Source organism: Amphiura filiformis, chromosome 10 (assembly GCF_039555335.1).
Source record: "Amphiura filiformis chromosome 10, Afil_fr2py, whole genome shotgun sequence".
NCBI classification, from domain to species: Eukaryota; Metazoa; Echinodermata; class Ophiuroidea; order Amphilepidida; family Amphiuridae; genus Amphiura; species Amphiura filiformis.
The window spans coordinates 29,749,925-29,770,641 of NC_092637.1; positions in this window are offsets into that span (position 1 = coordinate 29,749,925).

Genomic DNA, 20,717 nt, shown 5'->3' on the forward strand with positions numbered 1-20,717 from the left:
ATTGGAACAAATTTGAGAGTAATGGTCTATATATATGTTGTTTCATGTATATATAGTAATACTGAAATTTTGGAACGTGGAACATTGGAACAAATTTGAGAGTAATGGTCTATATATGTTGTTTCATGTATATAAAGTAATATTGAAATTTTGGAACGTGGAACATTGGAACAAGTTTGAGAGTAATGGTCTATATATGTTGTTTCATGTATATAAAGTAATATTGAAATTTTGGAACGTGGAACATTGGAACAAGTTTCAGAGTAATGGTCTATATAGAGTAATATTGAAATTTGGAACGTGGAACATTGGAACAGGATTGAGAATAATGGTCTATATATGTTGTTTCATGTATATAAAGATCAATTGAAATTTTGGAACGTGGAACATTGGAACAGGTTTGAAAGTAATGGTCTATATATGTTGTTTCATGTATATAAATATCTATTTAAATTTTGGAACGTTGAACATTGGAACAGATTTGAAAGCAATGGTCTATATATGTTGTTGTTTCATTTATATAGTAATACTGAAATTTTGGAACTCGGAACATTGGAACTAGTTTCAGAGTAATGGTCTATATAATGTTGTTTCATGTATTTAAAGTAATATTGAAATTTTGGAACGTGGAACATTGGAACTAGTTTCAGAGTAATGGTCTATATATGTTGTTTTATGTATATAGAGTAGTATTGAAATTTTGGAACGTGGAACATTGGAACAGGTTTGAGAGTAATGGTCTATATATGTTGTTTTATGTATATAGAGTAATATTGAAATTTTGGAACGTGGAACATTGGAACAGATTTGAAAGCAATGGTCTATATATGTTGTTTCATGTATATCAAGTAATATAGAAATTTTGGAACGTGGAACATTGGAACAAGTTTGAGAGCAATGGTCTATATGTATGTTGGTTCATATATATAAAGTAATATTGAAATTTTGGAACGTGGAACATTGGAACAAGTTTGAGAGTAATGGTCTATATATGTTGTTTCATATATATAAAGTAATATTGAAATTTTGGAACGTGGAACATTGGAACAAGTTTGAATGTAATGGTCTATATGTGTTGTTTCTGGTATATAAAGTATTATTGGAATTTTGGAACGTGGAACATTGGAACAAGTTTGAGAGTAATGGTCTATATATATATGTTGTTTCATGTATATATAGTAATACTGAAATTTTGGAACGTGGAACATTGGAACAAATTTGAGAGTAATGGTCTATATATATGTTGTTTCATGTATATAAAGTAATACTGAAATTTTGGAACGTGGAACATTGGAACAAATTTGAGAGTAATGGTCTATATATATGTTGTTTCATGTATATAAAGTAATATTGAAATTTTGGAACGTGGAACATTGGAACTAGTTTCAGAGTAATGGTCTATATATGTTGTTTTATGTATATAGAGTAGTATTGAAATTTTGGAACGTGGAACATTGGAACAGGTTTGAGAGTAATGGTCTATATATGTTGTTTTATGTATATAGAGTAATATAGAAATTTTGGAACGTGGAACATTGGAACAGATTTGAAAGCAATGGTCTATATATGTTGTTTCATGTATATATAGTAATACTGAAATTTTGGAACGTGGAACATTGGAACAAATTTGAGAGTAATGGTCTATATATATGTTGTTTCATGTATATATAGTAATACTGAAATTTTGGAACGTGGAACATTGGAACAAATTTGAGAGTAATGGTCTATATATATGTTGTTTCATGTATATATAGTAATACTGAAATTTTGGAACGTGGAACATTGGAACAAATTTGAGAGTAATGGTCTATATATATGTTGTTTCATGTATATATAGTAATACTGAAATTTTGGAACGTGGAACATTGGAACAAATTTGAGAGTAATGGTCTATATATATGTTGTTTCATGTATATATAGTAATACTGAAATTTTGGAACGTGGAACATTGGAACAAATTTGAGAGTAATGGTCTATATATATGTTGTTTCATGTATATATAGTAATACTGAAATTTTGGAACGTGGAACATTGGAACTAGTTTCAGAGTAATGGTCTATATGTGTTGTTTTATGTATGTAGAGTAATATTGAAATTTTGGAACGTGGAACATTGGAACAGGTTTGAGTGTAATGGTCTATATATGTTGTTTTATGTATATAGAGTAATATTGAAATTTTGGAACGTGGAACATTGGAACAGATTTGAAAGCAATGGTCTATATATGTTGTTTCATGTATATATAGTAATATTGAAATTTTGGAACGTGGAACATTGGAACAAATTTGAGAGTAATGGTCTATATATATGTTGTTTCATGTATATAAAGTAATATTGAAATTTTGGAACGTGGAACATTGGAACTAGTTTCAGAGTAATGGTCTATATGTGTTGTTTTATGTATGTAGAGTAATATTGAAATTTTGGAACGTGGAACATTGGAACAGGTTTGAGTGTAGTGGTCTATATATGTTGTTTTATGTATATAGAGTAATATTGAAATTTTGGAACGTGGAACATTGGAACAGGTTTGAGAATAATGGTCTATATATATTGTTTCATGTATATAAAGATATTTTGACATTTTGGAACGTGGAACATTGGAACAGGTTTGAGAGTATTGGTCTATATATGTTGTTTCATGTATATAAAGATATTTTGAAATTTTGGAACGTGGAACATTGGAACAGGTTTGAGAGTAATGGTATATATATATATATGTTGTTTCATAAATATCTATTACAATACACCCCCCCCCATACACACATATTGGAAAACAGGTTTGAGAATAATGGTCTATATAATGTTGTTTCGTATATATCTATTAATATACACCCCCCCCACACACACACACCCTATGTATCTATATATATTTATATACATACATATACACATAAGCCTATCCATAATGAATATTACTGTTATATATATGTGTAACATTTCGTGTATAATTACATGAAGGATACACCAGGAGTACAACGCGCCGTGGAGATCTACATCATTCGCCAGAATCTAATCAAATTAATAAAACAACTGTACAGTAAAGCCAGCAGCGCAGTACTTGCACAAGACAAAATCGGAGAATGGTTAATTCCACACGTCAGTTGGCGTACGTCAAGGTCGTCTGTAATCTCATACCTTGTTCATGACTGAAGCACTAGAAGACCATCAGCATAGTAGGCCAAACAATCACAAAAACTTAATGTTTGCTAACGATATTGACGGATTAGCAGGAAACGAAGAAGAGCTGGCAGACCTCGTGAAGCAGCTGGACACAACATCAACCAGATATGGTATGGATATAAGTGGAGAGAAGACAAAGCTGATGTAAAATAATGACGGAGAAATAAAAACACCCATCTCAGTCAGTGACCAGAAACTTAATCAGCCAAGAAGGTTCCAAACCACTTTAAATTCCAAATTAAGGTTACTTCATGCCCTAGTGCTCTCAAACATTTTGTACGCGTATGAATCGTGGACCCTGACAGCAGAACTACAGAGAAAGCTGTAGAAATGAAATGATTTCGAAGGCCTATCGGCATATCATAGGCCTACTGACCGCATCACCAACGAGGAAGTGCGCAGCAGAATATCACATCACATGAGAAATTACGAGGATCTGCTGTCCACTGTTAATTATTATTAAGTATAATTATTATTATTATCATTATCATTATCATTATTATCATTATCATTATTATTATTATTATTTTTATTATTATTATTATTATTATTATTATTATTATTATTATTATTATTATTATTATTATTACTGTTATTATTTTTGTGGGGAAAATGTCTTGCAGGCGTTTTGCGTCTCTTGTCGACAAGTTGTTAGATACTTCAACACCAAGGTACGTAGCAGATGGAACAGCTTGGAGAAGATGGTCATGAATGTTGTATACATGCTTCAGAGGATTGCGACGTTTGGTTATGTGCAGAACCTGGCACTTGTCAGGGTGAAACTATATCATCCAGGTCTTTTACCACTCTTGGAGTTTGTCAAGGTCTTGCTGTAGTTGTTCCGGGGGAATTTCCCAATTTCTGATCCAAAAATTTAGTATTTATGTGCGAGCGAAAACTCGCATCGCGAACGGCTTGCCGCGAATCGTTAAACGAGTGGTGGGGTCCAGGGGCAAAATCCCGGCGGGGCTTAGGGGGACGGAGCTCCTGGTGCTGGGTTTTTGGCATATTAGAAGCTAAAAAATCAGTGTTTCAGAGTACAAATTTCACAATGAAAGTAGAATAGATCTTCTTCCTCTTTCTTTCCCTTTTTCTTCTCCTTCCTCATTTCTCTTCTCCCTTCCCGTTTTTCTTCCTCTTTTTCTTTTCTTCTTTCCCTTTCTCTTCTTCCCTCTTTCTTTCCCTTTTCACCTTTTCTCTTCCTCTTTTTCTTCCCTCTTTTCCCTCCTTCCCCCTTTTCCCCTTCCCAATTTTTTTTTTTTCCCTGTTTTTTTGTTCCCCGTCCCCCTGGTTACGCCACTGTAAACAACACTCTCGTCTGCAAACAGCCTAACTGAAGACTTGCTGGAGATGCATTCATGGAGGTCGTTGATGAATGCTAGGAGTGGTTGTAGGACCGTTCCCTGAGGTACTCCGGATTAGACAGCAGTTTGGACAGAATCCAGTATTACTTTCTGATTTCTTTTTTTCAAGAAGTTCCCAATCCAGCCAAGGAGGCTGCCTCGAATACCGTTAATGATGGAGTTTGTGTAAGAGGCGTTGATGAGGGACTTTGTCAAAAGCCTTAGAGAAAGCTAACAAGATGAGATCTGTAGGGAGCCCAGCGTCAAGGTTGCGAGCGATGTCGTCGATGGTGGTGATCAGCTGGGACTCACAGGACCCTCCGGAATCCGTGCTGAAAGACGGTCAAGATGCTGCGCGAGTCAAAGTGTTGGATCACTGAGCTGTGGATGATATACTCCAGAAGCTTGCAGCAGATGGACGTCAGCAATATTGGGCGATAATATTTGCTGGTTTGTTTCTATCACCTTTTTTGAAGACAGGGACGACTGTCGCCGATTTCCAGATGTCCGGAAGGATGCCAGAATCAAAAGATGCTTGATAGAGTACTGTTCTTTGAGGAGACATGCTGGTATCTTGTCTGGGCCTTTAACAACTTGAACGCGCCATTGCAGTTGACTTCAATGCGGTCAATTTCTGGGTATGGACTAGGACCAAGATCAGGCATGTTGGTAGTTTGCTCATATTTGTTGAAGACTGAGGCGAAATGAGCATTCAGGATGTTTGCTTTGTCTGTGCTGCTAGTATACAAGACACCATTTGTTCCACGAAGGGGAGCAACACCATTGTTATCACAACGTTTGCTAGATATGTGGGTCCATAAACGCTTTGGGTTAGATCTTAAGTCCATCTGATTCCATCCGTCCAACGTGTCTTCTGTCTACCTCTTCTGAGAAACATGGCTAAGATATTGAAGTTTGTTCCGGTCATTCTTCTGGCATAGTGAGGTGTGATCTCCTATCTGGCTTCTGACAAATTCATTTGTTTTGTGCTCTTTCCAAGAAATTCTCAACATTTTTCTGCAGTACCACTGTTCCAAAGCTTGGATTCTAGATCTATCTGATCTTCCAATAGCCCATGTTTCAGACCCATATGTGGCAATCGGGAAGACCAGGGCATCCATGATGTTCAACTTTGTTGTTCTAGAGATTCATCTATCTTTCCAAATGTCTGTGAGTGCAATAGCAGATGTTCTTGACATAGCCTGGCGTCTTTTGATTTCCTGGGAGCTGCCTCCGTCCTCTACAATGAAGGATACAAGGAAGTTAAAAGTATTAACAACCTCTATGTCCTCTCCACCTGCCTTCACGTGTTGGTCTACGTTTCCACCATGACCTTTGTCTTCTTTACATTGAGGAACAATCCATACTCCTCACTGCCCTTCTTAACTCGGTTAATGAGATCCATACTCCTCACTGCCCTTCTTAACTCGGTTAATGAGATCTTGTAGATCAGAAGCTGTTCTTGCAATGAGGGTGATATCGTCAGCATACCTGAGGTTGCTTATGTGTCGTCCTCCAATTGAAACCATACCCGAGTAGCCATCAAGTGCATTCCGCATGATATGCTCGGCATATATGTTGAACAGGTATGGTGACAAAATGCATCCCTGGCGTACTCCTTGACCAATTGTAAAACATTCACTATCGCCACCTTCTGTTCTTACTGTGGCTTCATGTCCTTTGTATAGAGATCTAATCAAATCCACCACATGTGCAGAGAAGCCCATATCTTTCATGATGATCCATAATTTTCCATGCTGGACACAAGCAAATGCCTTGGAATAATCAATGAAGCACATAAATAAAGATTGCTGCAATCCCATGTTTTTCTCCATTAAGTTTCTCAAGTTTCCAATTTGGTTTCTGGTTCCCATTCCTCTCCTGAAACCTGCCTGCTCTGGTGGTAACTCACTTTCTAGATAACCCCTAATTCTTTCAGCAATGATATGGAGCAGCACCTTGCTGGCATCTCTCTTATTGATACTGTCTATAACCATTTGGAGGTCATCATAGAAGACTTGAATCACAGATATGTTCATTGGTGTTCCGTGTATTCGGATGGTAATGCTTTTCTCATTAATTGGGTTGTATCCAAGAACACCACGGGCAATATCTGGGTTGGCAATGAAAGCAACACCATGCTCTCTCCTTGTGTCTTTGCAAGAGTAGTAAACAACATGATTGCCATGTGTGGCGAAATAGCCCTTTTCCTGTCCATCTCATCTCAGAAATTCCTAGAAGGTTGACATAATTTCTATCAAGTTCTATGGTTACAATGTCCAGTTTACCATGGCTCATCGTTCTAACATTCCACGTTCCAATTTTCAAAGTTGTTTTCCAGAGGTTTCGTCTGGCCTCTCTGTCCACAGAACCATCAACTCCAACACTTCCGTTTGGCTTTGATGTTGGAGCGTCATTGGAACCAAACATGATGCCATCCGTCCTATCTTCCCCAGTAGCATTTGAGACACCTTCAGGCCTGGGGGTCTCACTATCCAGTGTCATGCTTCTAACATTTTTGTAACTCATCAACAAGGTATACATTAGGGTGGAGTGAAAAAAAAATGAGATAATTTTTTGGATAGTTATAAAAACTTGCTTATATATTTAATAAGTAACCTGGCAAAAAATGACCGAAATTACCCAAATTTACGCATCCCATCCCAGCACGAAAGCGCATACAGATAACCTTTTATAGGTAGCTAGTGTATTTTAATGTAAACGGAGTAAGCAACACAACTATTATAGACATAATCACAAACTGTACTGATATCAATACAGTCTAGACCGTCAGTAAAAGCATGAAACCATATCGTCTCTCCATTACACTGACAGGCTGCTTGAAAATGGAAAATGGTCTGCACCAAGAAAGGGGTAAAGTTGTAGCATTAAAGCGGTAAGCTAATTGTGACACGATCTGCTCCATGGGGGTCAAAGGAGGCATTTTTGAAAATGGAGTTACTGTAGTTATGACTTTATACAACAATTAAGCTATCATATACTGAAAACACCAAGGTCCGTATGCACAGAAGAGTTAGACCGGGTCTAATGGTAGACCTAGTCTAAGTGGAATTTAGCACCAGGAGAGAGGACATTTTCCTTTACACTTTCTTAAGTTAATTTTTTCTAACTTTGCATTTAAATCTTTAGAATTTGCTTGCTACTCTAGGAAGGAAATAAGATTAAAGGACAATTCCTGATGGAACTATATTCCACTTAGACCAGATCTAACTTTAGACCCGGTCTAACTCTTTTGTGCATACGGACCTAAAGGTCTAGCTTACTTGGTGCTGAAGTTATGAAGTTTTGTGATGTGTATTTATTTATGTATTTTATTGTTTTTTGCTCCATGTTTTTGCCTTTATATCAATTTCATATTTGCCGCATTTGGCTACCATGGACCAGATCACGTCATGTATTAATACGTGCTTTAAACAATAGGAAATGTATAATAAGGCACTTGCACCACTACTTTGGTTCGCAGTTTAGACCATTGTCGTACAATGTAAAAATAACTTCGTTAGTGCTGTGGTGGTTTTCTATGTATTCTAACCTAAATAGGCCCGACAATGAATAACCGTTCAAAAAAAAAAAAAAAAAAAAAAAATGGATATAATTATATAGCACCTATATAGAAATATATTGATAATCTAACTGTCAAAACAAATTTGATTAATGATCTTGAACAATTGTTTGCAAACACATGATCATGCCAGGTAAAATAATTAGCGTCAAAGAATTTTACGGTAGGTTGAATTCTGGAAGATGCCCCAAAGTCAATACCCTGGTTGAAAGCACATGATATAGGGTACAAAGAAAGTACCAAAAAGGTATTAATCAAATTAGTATATGCGTCAAAAGTAATAATGATCACTAACTATAAAACTCTTCTGGGCATTATTATCTAACGATATGGAAAATGTCAGTTATTTTGATACATGGTTTGTGGTTTTTTGTCAAGTAGGTAAATTTAATTAACTCTGTAAAAAGTTTGAAAATAATAATTATATCGTCGGCAGAATGCAACACTGACGTCAGTGACCTTTTTGGCGAAATTTTGATCAGATAAAAAAGTTCCTTTTTGTAATATTTAATATTTAAAACCTTTGATAATTAAGTGTGAAAAATGATGTAAGTGTCATTTTTGTCTGTGTCGCATTCTGCTACAGAGGTGCTTCAGATTTGCACGGCTGCACATGCGACATTCTGTTTTTACATTTTCAAACTCACTTATTAAGTGATTATAAATGCCAAATAATTTACCCTAACATTGTCTTACTACTGTTCATGGCAATAGTCACAATTCCTACAAGTTGGTGCATTACAAGGAGAGTAGGAAACGTGTATATATATTCCAGACGATTAAATGGATTTCAATACAAAAGTTACGGCGACGGCGGTATGCTTTACACTATTTGATGTTCAGATTTCTTTGTTATTTGTATTTCACGCATCATTACAACTGTCTTCGTTAATTTTCACCATGCTAGCAAAATATATATTATATCGTGACAGATAAATACGTGTAGAATCTGGGTCATTAGTTTTAGTACAATGTACAAAGTCAGCATAGGTAAAAAAATGATTATACGTATTTTAATCATTATCATGGTCAAATCTCATTAAAGTAGAAATTGCAAAATATATATTTCAGAGTTAAGTTGTTGAAATCATTATTGTCCGCAACCCAGAAAAATAATATATACTAAGCGATCTTATGAAATGGATAATCAGTGGACGAGCGTCGAGTGGTTGATTTTGGACCAATCAGTGTATCCTACCACCCGAGTCTATTAAGGGATCTTATGAAATGAATGGACGAGCGTCGAGTGGTTGACAGCTGTCGTTGATTTTGGACCAATCAGTGTATATAGCAGCAAAACGCGCACTATCGCATTGGTCAATAAATCAATGAGTATTATATCTGAATTTACTCAAATCGAACACATAATCAGTATACTTAGTTGGGTGATCTAGAGCAATTCCGTGACCGTGGAGAGCGAAGGTTCGTTTCTCAGTGGATTTGTCTTCTATGACGGTTAATAAAGAATTTTAGCGGGGGTGCCTTTCGCGAAAGTGTGGGCGGAATCCGTGAGAGCCCGAAATCCAAAATGGCCGCCGTCGGCCATTTAAAAAAATATTGTTTTCAATGGTTTGGCCTACAATACTGTTCAGTATATGTTTTCTGAGGTTTTTTGGGTCGAGGAATTCATATCTGATGTCGATTTCATGATATGACCAATTTTTGACCTTCAAATCCAAGATGGCCGCCGATTTACAGCTCAGAAAGGTTAAATTTTCACATTTGTCCTATAGCCTTCATAATAGGCTCTAATTAAAGTTCTCATCATGTCAAGTTGAGTGATTGTCTCTAAAAAGTACCAGTGATAATGATTTGACCTAATTTTGACCTTCAAATCCAAGATGGCCGCCGATTTTCAGCTCAGAAAGGTCAAATTTTCACATTTGTCGTATAGCCTTCATAATAGGCTCTAATTCAAGCTCTCAACATGCCGAGTTGAGTGATGGACACTAAAACTACAAGTAATAATGATTTGACCTGTTTTTGACCTTCAAATCCAAGATGGCCGCCGATTTTCAGCTGAGAAAGGTAAAAATGTCAAATTCGTCGTATAGCCTTCATAATATACTCTAATTAGAGCTCTGAGTAGTCGTACAATCTTCATAATAGCCTCTAATGAATACCCCCATTTTGGCACACACACACACCCTCGCACATATATATATATATATATTCACATTATTTGAATGAGTTTAGTCTATATTGGTTTCCGGTCTTCGTGTGTTTTGCTCTGCACCCTATCAATAATGAATGAATGCAGCATCAAAGATATTTATTAACATTTATATAGAAAGAAACATATTCTATGAGACTTTTGCAAAGATCACCTACAACACTGCTTGTTTGTTACCTACAGCAAAATCCCCTTAACAATGTCTACTGAAACCGTGTAGGGCCTAAGTCGTCTGATACTATCGTCCAAGGTAAACATGGTGAATGGGAGAGTTTACAAACAAAAACGAAAAACTTGTCAGAACTTGACAAATATGGTGATTTTTACAACATCTCTTCAAGGTAATATGGGTCTAGAAGTCATTACATGCATCACATGTTACATTATATCTCAATATCATCTTTACACAAGCTTGTAAAGGCTCAGTGTTCAAGTAAACCACCAAGTTCTGAAAGTGATGATGGGACAGGAACCATTGGCACCCAAGCGCCCGCGTTCATCTGTGCGTGGACCTCTCCACGAAAAAACTAAATGTGTATGGTGCATGCAGGGTGTGGATCTGAAGCACCTGAATAGACCACAGGGCAAGCTGTTCATAATCAACACACACTCAGCATGGCGCTCCTTTTAAGAGCCACACAGTACTCGTAAAAGATGGGGAGCTGAGGAATCGTTTCGCAGAGGTAAAGAATTTGTTCTTTCGACACCTGGATTCGATCATCTTCACTGAGCACAGGATCCATTCACTGCAGCCCCTCTTTATAGCAGACTACAAACGCATGACTATGCTATGCATAGTGACTATGGCTATGCAGTGGGTGCTGTAAAATCGTCCAATCTCAAGTACCTACTCAATGCTTATTAATGAGTATCATGAGACAAGAGAAAAGCAAGAGTGAGTGGGTCTATGATATTGGGGGAAGAGGTGATGACACTGAGGCTGCCATTTCATCACTTGGTCGTCTGGCCACCTCATATCGATCATCTTGAAGCTTTGGAGGAGCTCTGTGAGTTGTGAGTAAAGCTGTCAACTTGGCTTAAACAGCCTAAGAATAGATCACCACCACTGTTATCAACCTGGGAATCAATATCCCTTGTATGACAAGGAGTAAAGCTCTGGTGGAACTCTACACAAGAGTCGTGTCTGCATCAACTATGCTGACTTTAAGATCACTGGACTCTAATGATCTTTGAAGCACCAGCCCGCAGGAGATTGCAGACAGCAAGCCAGCCATTGTTATCGTCTACACTGACGACGTCAAGATCGATACTATGACAGGCAATGTAACAGGAGTAACAGAGGGAATAAGAGGGCCTCGTGAACGGATCTCGTGCTCGGTGAAGGATCGAATCCATCCACATGTCTAAAGCACAAATTTCTTGGCTCTGCGAGACACACATTCTGAAGATGCATTACACCATCTAACTCTAATTGTGTGCGATTGACGTGCTTCAAGCAACAGGCTTGTTGGTACATGTCTACATGATGTCATTTGCAAAAGGATCCGACAGTGCTGGCTCGAGAGGCTGTGTAAGACGATCCCTTAGCTCCATATCTTCTATGAGGACTGTGTGGCGCTTAAAGGAGCGCCATGCTGAGTAGTGTGTGTTGATTCTGAACAGATTATACCCCGCGCTTTAGTCGGGTGCTTCGTGTCCACACCCTGAATGCGCCATACACATTTCTTTTTGTCGCGGAGTGCCCTGGCGCACTCTGTGTGTATGTAATATACAACGAGGCATCACAACCTTATGTTCTCAGAGCGGAGGATATTCAGTATATACATTATTGTACGGAGTTAAAACAAACAAAAACCAAATACTAGTCAGGACTTAACAACTTTGGTTATGTTTACAACACGTTTCATGGAAATGTGGGACTAGAAGTCATTGTATGCTTATCAGACATGTTATATCTTCAGACAAGCTTAAAAAGACCTGACAGTGCGCGCAAAATCAAAGAAAGTGATATTGCTCAGTGTCCAAGTCAACCACCAGGGGACAGAGGGACCATTGGCAACCAAGCACCTGCGTTCATCTGTGTGTGGGCTCTCCACGACAAAACGAAATGTGTATGGCGCATTCAGGTCATGGTGTGGACGCGAAGCAGGCATGGTAGTACATGATATCAATTTGCGAAAGGATTTGACATGCAGTGCTGACATGGACTCAACAAGCTGTATGAGACGATCAGCTCCCCATCTTTTACTGGGACTATGTGGCTCTTAAAAGAGCGCTATGCTGAGTGTGTGTGATTATGAACAGCTTACTCCATGGTCCACACCCTGCATGCGCCATACACATTTAGTTTTTTTGTGGAGAGGTCCACGCACAGATGAACGCGGGCGCTTGGGTGCCAATGGCCCCTCTGTCTCATCATCACTTTCAGAACTTGGTGGTTTACTTGAACATTGAGCCTTTTTAAGCTTGTCTGAAGATGAGATTGAGATATAATGTAACATGTGATACATGTAATGACTTCTGGACCCATATTACCTTGAAGAAATGTTGTAAAAATCACCATATAAGTCCTGACCAGTGTTTCGTTTTTGTTTGTAAACTCTCCTATTTACCATGTTTATCTTGGACGATAGTATCAGGCGACTTAGACCCTGTAGACACGGCTTGCCACACATCTCAGTAGACATTGTTAGGGGATGATTTTGCTGTAGGTAACAAGCAAGCAGTGTTGTAGGTGATCTATGTACTAGTCTCATAGAATATGTTCCTTTAAATATATATAAATATCTTTGATGCTGTATTCATTCATTGTTGATAGGGTGAAGAGCAAAACACACGTAGACCTGAAACCAATATAGACTAAACTCATTCAAATGTGAGTATATATGTGTTCGGAGGTGTATGTGTGTGCCAGAATGGGTATTCATTAGAGGCTATTATGAAGACTCTACGACTACTCAGAGCTCTAATAAGAGTATAATTATTATGAAGGCTATACGACGAATTTGACATTTTTACCTTTCTCAGCTGAAAATCGGCGGCCATCTTGGATTTGAAGGTCAAAAACAGGTCAAATCATTATTACTTGTAGTTTTTAGTGTCCATCACTCAACTCGGCATGTTGAGAGCTTGAATTAGAGCCTATTATGAAGGCTCTACGACAAATGTGAAAATTTGACCTTTCTGAGCTCAAATCGGCGGCCATCTTGGATTTGAAGGTCCAAAATAGGTCAAATTATTATTACTGGTAGTTTTTAGAGTCAATCACTCAACTTGGCATGATGAGAACTTTAATTATAGCCTATTATAAAGGGTATACGATAAATGTGACAATTTAACCTTTCTCAGCTGTAAATCGGCGGCCATCTTGGATTTGACGATGAAGAGTTGGTCATATCATAAAATCGACATCAGATATGAATTCCTCGACCCAAAAAACCCCAGAAAACATATACTGAACAGCATTGTAGGCCAAACCATTGAAAAATTATTTTTTAAATGGCCGACGGCGGCCATTTTGGATTTCGGGCTCACGGATTCCGCTCACACTTTCGCGAGGGGCACCCCGCTAAATTTTTTTATTAACCTTCATAGAAGACAAATCCACTGAGAAACGAACCTTCGCTCTCCACGGTCACGGAATTGCTCTAGATCACCCAACTAACTGCCCTACCACCCGAGTCTATTAAACACGACAGTAATTGGGATCGTAGGTGAGTGAGTGACGACTGCTCAGTGCCAGAAGTGGGCAAGTGCAATAGCTTCCATGTGTAGATGAGTACAATATACTGTGTGTAAATTGTCAAATGTTCACAGGGCAGCTATTGCAGTTACCCACTTTTGGCAGTCGATGATTCCTCTTCAGCATGCAGAGTGCGTCGGAGGTTACAGTAAACCACAATAATTATTATGTTATTTCGTCCTAACAATGAACATTGTCTGTGTGATTAATCATCAGTGACAGGTGGCGTCAGAACCTTAAGCTCCGTACACATTCCTTACAAATAAGGAATAAGGCATGAAAACCAAGTAATTGGATTTTAATCCCGGGATTTCAATACTTTCATAAACAACAGTAAAAAGTTGCAGTTGAAACCAATCAATCAATGTGTTTGTCTGTTTGTTTGGAATGCTTGACAACAACTCTTGATAACATAAGCTAACACTTCATGACTTTGCATACTGATATCAGAATCAAACCTTCGTCCGAATATTTCTTCCGATTTCATTGCGGGTACATGCATTGTTAAAATGGGTTCGCTCGGTGGCATATAAAGACATATCTCCATTTTTATGATTTGTTATCATTCATTATCTTTAAATTGATTTGTGAACTTGGCGGTATTTTCCAGTCTAAATTCAGTTGAGTTTAACAATTTAATGTAAAGTTATTGAAGAGTTAACACTACGGTTAACTATACCTTGTTCTTTACTAAAGATAGAAGAAACACAGAGTCACCTTGGAAATTGAAAAGCCATAAACCCACGCTAGCGAAACATGCATAATTGGATCCTTTTAAATTGTGCCGAAGATATAGTTTCGTGAACTTTCCACTATATAAATTTAAGGGACCGTTCACAAACACTTGTAATGGGGGGGGCTGATGCAAAAAAAAGTGGGGGGCTGAAAATTTTGACCCTCCTAAGGGGTGGGCCTGAAAAAAATGACCACAAATTTTCCTGGGAAAATTGAGTTTATATGCTTTTCTATGGGGTTGACTGATAATTTTCATGTCAAAAAAAGGGGGGGGGCCTGAAATTTTGTAGATCTGTAAAGGGGGGGGGGGCCGAAAAATTTTCGCGATAATTTTTTGCATCAGACCCCCCTTACAAGTGTTTGTGAACGGTCCCTAACTAAAATGTAGACATTTTGTTGTTTGATGTGGAAAACTGGTCCATAATAGGTATTACTTACTTTGATGCCCCGCTCAATCTCTATCTGCTATTGTTTGTATGTTTACTGGGGTTGCAATAATATTGTTGCAAGAACCTGCTAAATCCGGAGTACGTTATCGATAATAATAATTATTCGGAAAAACCCGATTCTTTAACATCAGGTGCTTACTTTGTATTACAGTAATCAGTAAGATCAGTAATCGTTGGACAGGTGTTTCAAATGGACAAATAATATAGCAAAATGTTCAGAAGAGTCTGGAGAATATTTTCTGTCATGTTGTCAAATTTATAATCCTAGCATTCTATTCCAATTCCATGGCAACGGTCACTATATTTAAGGATTTTTGTCATTTTTTACCCACAAATATATTTTAACTAGATATTTCTTCCAAAATTGAAACTAGTTGAAACTTCATATTTAGTGTGCAGAATACATGACATATCGATATTTTTAAATATTAAAATATCTACCAGACCCAAACTGTGGTCACAGACCACAAACCTAGCTGGGGCTTGTTGATATTTTGGAGGTATCTGATCCCTACCTAACCTCGGATGACCTTTGCTGTTTCATACTCCTCAAGTGTCATTTTCCGCGAGTTACAGTATGGTCAGAGTAACTTTAGATTGGTCCTGACCTTTGACCTCGGATGACCTTTGTGGTTTGTCGGGGACCATTTTGTCTGAGTTACAGGACGATCGGAGCAACATAAAATTTGACCCAACCATTGATCTCGGATGACCTTTGCGGTTTGTCAGGGATCATTTTACAGGCCGATTGGAGCAACTCTAAATTTGACCTGACCTTTGACCTCAGATGACCTTTGCGGTTTGTTGGATATCATTTTCTCTGACTTACAGGGCGATCGGAGCAACGTTAAATTTGACCTGACCTTTGACCTTTGCGGTTTTATACTCCCCAAGTGCCAGGGATCAGTTTCCCAGAGTTAGAGCCCAATCGAAGCAACTTTAACTTTGACTAACCAAATTCAAACTTGATCTGGCTCGGAACAAGTCGCACCTACCCACCAAGTTTGAGGGCCGTGCGACCCTTATATCTCTGAGAAAATAGGCGGACAGACACACTCACAGACTGACTATCATTATTATAATATAGATTAACAAAATCATCGCTTAATTCAAGGCCAAAATCACCTTTTACCAAATTTCACACGAATGCACAACAATAATTCACTGTTTGATTGAGTTAACAAAAAGTATTTAATAACCAACGATGTCATAACACACAAACTCTTGGTTTGACCCTTTCTATTATTTCTCATGACATAGCTTTAAGTTGTAAACAATAAATAATTAAATTAAATTACTCAGGGAACATCACACAATAGATTCCATTTTTGGGCAAAAATGCAATATTTTTGAGATTTTTGTGCCAAAAAAAATGACTTGGAATTTTTTTTAATGACTTATGTGTCATGGAAAGTTTATCAATTTCTTAAGATGGACATTTGGATTAAAAAGTCAATCGCAACATTTTCCTGTGACCTAGGTAGTGTTTAGCGATTTTTGGTCATTTTGGCCTAAATTGACCCTCTTCACCATTTTTAGCAATATATTGCATTACAAAAGGTTGAATTGCACCTTATATTATATTTTTATTAATATCAGGCAGGCCAAAACATTGGACATCTTCAAACCAATTTAACAATTGTTATGTTTATTATGTAGATTGCCATTGAATATTGTATTATTTTATCATACGTGTTTCTTTTTGAAAAGCGTCGTGGTCCTTGGAGGGCACTATTTAAATAGTTGTATTGTATTGTATTGTATTGTATTGTATTGTATTGTATTGTATTCTATTGTATTGTAAAGGGTTTCTGTAATTTTGAGCTATTAGGAGAATTCTAAGGCCGTTTACACTAATTTTTGGGACAATTTTAATGGGAAATTTACACGACGGGAGAAGTTTACCTAAAATGGGCATCAGCGAAGTCGAGGTCTGTAATTGTTTGTGTAGTCTGTTGTAGATTTTTGCCACTATGGATGTGAAGCGGATGACTCGGTAGTTCCTTCCCTTCTGAGATCACTGCTTATCGGAATAAGATTAACAATTGACCATTTCATCATCGCCTGAGCTTTTTTCCCCTTCATTGATGACTTTCTTTACTGCTTCATATTCTTCAAGGCTTTACTGCTTCATATTCTTGATCCAAGGCGTTAGTGCGCATGTTAAATTCCAGATGTACAATCAACCCATCCTCTTTGGTAATGACTGCTGGAAATGGGAATACCAATAATATAATGTAGTCTCTCACTCTGTGTGTCCCCTTTGATCTAACATTTCTTCTCATTCCACTCATCTCATTTATCAGCTTCCAGACAGATTTGTGCTGGCAGTTTTGATCTGCTTTCTCTACCTGGCTGCCCTTCGCTCGTGTCACTAATGTCTCCAACCATAGCTCCAAATATTTAGCCCAGGTCTCAGGTATCCCTGAAATGTGATCACTGGCTGCGGAATGAACTTATTTCAAGGCACCCTTTTACCATTTCTGAGCCTTGATCTCCGCCTATGCATGATAGTCATCAATCGTAACTATTTGACCATAGCTGGTTGGCGTAAAAGCGTTGGTGAGCACTATAACGTGTCCAGACCCCGGCACCTATGGCACCTTACTGCTCTCCGAGATCCCCTATATATCTGGCTTAGATCGCAAGCTACCTAGTTATTAGTAGTTGCCGACAGGACGTTATGTAGGAGTCTTGTGTAAGATGTACTCCGCATATGTGTTCAAAGGTACGGTGACAGAATGCATCCTTGACGCACGTTTTGGCCCATTTGACTCATTGTCTCTCTGTTCTAACGGTGGCTTCTTGGATTTGATACAGTGAGCGAATCAGATCGGTCACCTGCTCAGAGAAGCCAATTTCTATTATTTCTATATATTTCTATAGCTGGTCGAATCCAACCAAAAGTGTCCACAGGCCAAAAATAAAATTCCAAAATAAAAATGTCTCCACAATTTTTTCCTTTTGCCCAATGATATGTTGGCCTTATAGGAACCAAAAGTGCCATCACTACTCAGAAACCAGAAGGTCGGTAAACGTTTAAAATGAAACACACATGACAGCTGACAAATCCAAGTATTTATCCCCTTCTAATCTTCTTAATCTGATTTTTCTTTCAATTGAGCAGACCGTCCTCTATTTCAGTACATATTTTTCAACAATTAAGCCATATTCAGTTTTCCATGGTGGGCATGTATGTGAATTCGCAACTTTCATTAACATTTGATTTGATAGCAAACGTACAGGCCTTCGTTATGTACCAATATGGGATTTGGCATGAATGGCGGTGTTTCACAATACTGCCATGATGTCAAATTGTATTCGTAGGTAACATTCGGTTACCGAAATTTACCTACGAATTATTGTTGACATCTCAGAAATATTTAAACGCAGGCTATTGAAACTTGGTAGAAATGAAGAGTGTATTACCCTGCACCTATTGCTTAACTATTGTTTACTATTCTCTCAGTTTGTGGAAATGACACAGCTTTTAACATATATTCGGAGGTAATGCATATTTTTTACCAAACCTACCTTTGTGCCATTTAGAATTTCTGGCAGCTAAACACAATAATAAAGATGCAATGCATATCAGTATTGGACATATCAAAGCTTGTATCAATTGCGCATTTATTAGTGATTTCCATTTTTTAAAGATATATCTAGTGCTATGAAAAATTGTATTCGTAGGTAATGTAAAAAATACCACTCAAAAATGATCACAAAAATTCATAATTATGTACAAATATGTGAAAAATTGAACAGGCAATCTTTGAATACACACCAAATATTTTGAAAAAATGGGTAAAAATAGCATGTTTTGGGGTCTCTGCGTCTAAGTTGTTCACAGAAGGGGGCCTTATTATATATGACGCCAAGCGTATGATCAAGGCGAATAAACATAATACAAAAACGAATGCCAATTGATTAATACGTTTAAGTTATGGCCCTGAACATGCCGTGTACACTTTTCGTTGGATTCGACCAGCTGCCTATGCCACACACAATCAAATGCCTTCGAGTAGTCAAAGATATAATGGTTGTTGGAATTCCCTATTTTTCTCCATTAGATTCCTTAAGTTAAAGATTTGGTTTCTTATCCCCTTCCTCTCATAAAGCCAGCATGCTCTGGTGGTAACCCATTCTCAAGATGATTTCTGATTCTCTCAGCATTGATAAGAAAGTGGACTAGCATTTGAAATTAAGGAGATGGTGCTGTTGTTAGCACAAGGGCCTATATACTATGGAACAATATTAGTTTACATACCAAAAATCTGTCAAGCTTCAAAAATAAGTACAAATCTGAGTTATTATCTCGTTATGAATAATCTCGTTAGTTTGTGTAATGTTTCATGTAATTTCAAAATTATTGTTACTATTATGTATAATAGGTATTAAATCTGAAATCATAGCCAACATTGTCTGTCTCACGTGTCTTGTCCGGTCTTTGTCTGCATATAATTATGTCCTGATACGCCTTTTGATTGTGTTTCGTCCTGAATGTTTAACTTAATATTGTAAAGGGTGGCCAAAATGGTCGAGCTCTGCTGTGTTTGGTCTTCTACCATATGATTTTGCTTTACTTTGCAATAATTATTTAAAGGTGAAATAAACTAAAATTATTGAAGACATCCCCTTGTGCCACCCTTCTCTAGTAGAGGTAGGAATACTGCCTTTTCCCAGTCATCTAACCATTTCGTTCTGTTCCATATATTGTTATATAGTGAATTATTGCAACCCATTCACCCTTCGCTCTCTTTGAATTCAACAGATCTGCTTTGATGTTGTAAATTCCTATTGATTTCGCCTTTTCACAGCATTGTTCCCGCCTTGATTTAATTTATGCGTCCTCCGTTAGAATGTTTCCATTCTCATCTTTCAGTGCGTTCAGTGAGTCTTGGAACAGGTTCGGAAGTCAATGCTTTGATGTTTTTTTTCATAGCTTTGGTGTTACCTGATAGACTATCATTTTCCACTTCAGCACATTTGTTTATTATGAATGAAGTTTTAATTCTTTCTAATTTGTTGTTGGCTTTTCCTGTTTAACTCACGATACTTTAACCTTCAGCCAAGTGAAGACCTCTTCAGAGTTTTTCTTGCTATTACGTCTAGGAAGTGTCCCTTGAGCTGTTTTTGTCACTGCTTTCTTGATGTTTTGTCTTAGTTCTTCTGGAGTAGTTTTTTGGAATCAGTCTCCATTAGAACTGGCTCTTAACTTCACACTTTCCACTAGTCACCATCTAGAAGCTCACACAGCTCTTATGATGCTATGCACTCAACCGTGTAGTGTAAACACAGATTGTGTAGAGACAAGGCACTGCTTGCTTGGACGAAATTGTGTGCTTACGTGTATCGAGGTGGAAACTGTGCATAGATGTGTTTATAAGAGAATCGTTTTATAGCCAAACCTTTCCATACGTTGTATTTTTAAAAGACAGTTCTTGTTTTTTTAGCAGTTGTGACTGCGTGATCGTTTTGATTTGCAACTTTTGAGTATGCACCAAATTTCAAATACTGACATCAATCAAATGTGGTATCAAATTGGAGC